Source organism: Pteropus alecto, unplaced genomic scaffold, assembly GCF_000325575.1.
Source record: "Pteropus alecto unplaced genomic scaffold, ASM32557v1 scaffold195, whole genome shotgun sequence".
Taxonomy (NCBI): domain Eukaryota; kingdom Metazoa; phylum Chordata; class Mammalia; order Chiroptera; family Pteropodidae; genus Pteropus; species Pteropus alecto.
Window position 1 is genome coordinate 8,581,723 of NW_006438073.1, and position 3,074 is coordinate 8,584,796.

At 48.4% G+C, this 3,074-nt stretch overlaps 1 pseudogene; it reads right to left on the reverse strand.

Annotated features, from left to right (window-relative positions):
- Positions 1-1,377: 1,377 nt before the first annotated feature.
- Positions 1,378-1,493, reverse strand: LOC112482346 (annotated as a pseudogene).
- Positions 1,494-3,074: the final 1,581 nt, after the last annotated feature.

Below are 3,074 nucleotides of genomic sequence, written 5' to 3' on the forward strand. Positions count from 1 at the left end.
CATTGCGGTCATTTCCAGGCGAACTCACCTAGGAGTCACCAAGCTCAGTAAAACTCTGAAGAAAATATAATTCATGAATTTTTTAAACTTTCCAAATCGTTGATTTGGTTCACAAAATTCACACTTTCCTGGAAAACACTGCGGGGTAAAAGAATTACAATTGCACTTCCTGGGTGCTGGGCCGGCACTGTGGTGGGAGGCGGGGTGGGGGAGGGATTGGTACGGGCAGTCGGCTGGTGGGGCCAATCTAAGTGGAAAAGGAAAAACGTAAAAGGATAGTTTCACAATCACAGAATGCAAACGGAAAGTTTTGTAACGACAGCAAAATCCAAAATGAGTATTTTTTGTGCGGTTTTGAAATAAGAGCCAAAACCAATCGGAGCAAGTCATATTGCTGTCATCAAAGCTTCCCGCCAAAAAAGCCCAAAGCACTGGCGACACATGAGTTTTGGAGGACGAAGAATTTAAAGAGAAAAAACTCTGGTTTTTAGGGGCTTTTTTGTTGTTGAGTAAGCAGTCACCAGGCACAGCATAACTACGATGAAAATACAACCAGTGAAAATTCAAACTTTTCAGCAGACGACCGGGATGGAAGGCGGGAAGGGCGTGTACGCTGTAACTAGTGAACGTCACCCAGGTTCCTGTTAGTGTGACGGTCCCCCAGTGCACGTGTGTAGAGTGTGACTTACGAGAGTCGGCATCGCCGGTCAGAGGACTGTCACCCCTCTGGATGCGGACTCTTCCGAAATGAGAGCCTCGCGGTTAAGAATTTCTGATGGTTTGCTTGCTCTCGGTAGCAAGTTTGGCTTCATTAGACCAATGCAACTTCTTTGTTTTGGAAAGAAAAAGGTCGAAACCTGGTTCTCCAAAGGGCAGGAGGTGCAGCGGCCTGGCGGCCCCCTATCCCCAACGCGGGCCTCCTCGGCCACCCCGCATTTGAAAGAATCAGTCCGTGTGCGTGCTCTTGCTTTCTTACGTTGTGCGTGTGAGGTTCGGCTGCTCGCAAATTCTTTGCACTTTCATCTTCCGTCCGTGTTTTGACGTGTGAGGGCGTGCACGCGACTTTCTCTTTAGTCATTCTTCTTCCGTGCTGAAGGCATTTCCGTCCACGCATTTTCCCTGAGTGGAGGGAGCTTTTGGGGATCCCAGAGTCTTCAAAATAAACTGTTCTCCTTTTCACACGTTTCTGGACGGTTCCTAATTTCGGTTTTAATATCGTTTTTGATGCAGAAGTTATGTAGAATTCTGCTTATCAACCTCCACCCTGTGAAAAATATGTTCGGCCATATTATTATTGTATTGTTTTGGATTATAGTAAAAGAACGTGGCCTGAGAAATCTCTAATTTGAAATTTTTTTCTATCTATCTATCTATTTATACCTACAGCACCTGGTCTTCCTAGGTGGTCTCCCAACCAAGTACTAACCCGGCCCAACCCTGCTTAGCTTCCAAGATCAGACATCAGGCTTGTTCAGGGTGGCGTGGCCGTGGACCATGGACCATGGCTCCACTGGGCCGTGAACGCAGTCTAATTTTAAATTTTAATTAAGGAGTGTTCTTTGCATCCGTGTATGCACTTGACCTTCCTAAAGGCCAGCGACTGGGAGAGAGCCTGAGCTGGCAGACTTATGCGGGAGCGGACGCTCGTCTTTCTTCTGGAGACAGACTCCCGGGTTCAGATGGTGCTTGTGCCTCCTCCCCGCTGTGTGTCCCTGGGTGAAATACGGAACCTCTCTGAGCTTCGATTTCTATCTTTAAAGTGGGAACGATAACAAGATTCACCTCCTCATGTTGCTGTGAGCATGACAGAATATCATGTGTGTCAAAATGCCTAGGGTGGTGCCTGGTTTGGAGTAAGCACCCGATAGCTAGAAATATTACAAATGAACAAATGAGTAAATGAAAATCGTTCTTTGGAGCCAGGTCAGACCTGGTTTTGCAGCCTAGCTCTGCCACACCCTAGCAGCCCTAGGGCGAGACGTTTCGGACATAACTGTGGGGACTATTATTTTATTTTCAGAGGGAACATGCAGAGACAGCGTTAGGCCGACGGCTGGCCCAGGCCGAACGCCGGGAACTGGGGCCTGCTCTTTCCATCGGGGCTTCCGGATGAGACAGCTCACACTGACTCGTCTAAGGGACTTTCAGCGCCAGCTTTCTCCTAGGGACCTTTCGCGTGTTGTGTGGCGCCTCCCACCCCCAGCTCTCAGAGCTGAGGAATGAGTTTCGTTCTGAGCGCCCCCTTCTCACCCACCTCTTAGGCCCCGCCCTCCTTTCCCGGGCCCCGCCCTCCTCTCCCTGGCCCCGCCCCCCTCTCCCGGGCCCCGCCTTCTCCGCCCAGACAGACGCCCACCACACGCGCCAGCCCACCCCAGCCGGCACCATTGCTTCTTGGGAAAAAAAATCTCAAAGTTTTCCAGCCCGAGTTTTTAGAGTAAGTCATCTTAGCGACGAGAAGACAGGTGAAGAGATCGAGATAATTCGGTATTAGAAAAATCAATGGTTTTCTATATGCTTGTGTCTGTCCTAAAAATATGGCTAAATTTTAAATGTAAATTTGCTATTCTGCCAACGGGCAACTCTTTATACTCTTTTGAAAGCCTGAGATTTAAGTATCCGTTTTGTTTGCTTGTTTTTGTTTTGGGGGACATGTAGGATGCAAAATGACCGAGCCATAAAACTTCACATTTCATGCTTGGGACGTGTAAATCAAATGAGACCAAAGGCGGCAAGTTGTAAACGATGCTTAACTCGCTCACGTGTCCAAGAGCAGGGTCATTTCCACGAGCAAAGTGTACCATTCTCCACTTGTATTCTGTGTTCTGCGAAGGGAAAAGAAACCTTTAAAATATCTCATTCGAAATGTTCTTGTAGGATTTGCATTCTAGATTTAGTTAAAATAAGGTCATTTTTTAAATCAGATGTGCAAATGCTCTCAGCGGTGCCCAGCGGTGGGGACGTCCCCAGAGATCTGCAAACGGAAACCTCCTTCCTCTTCCTAAATCCCCTCAGGGGCCAGTGAGAACAATCTAGAAATGGCGAGCGAGGGACCTCGGGGCGGCCGACTGCCCGCG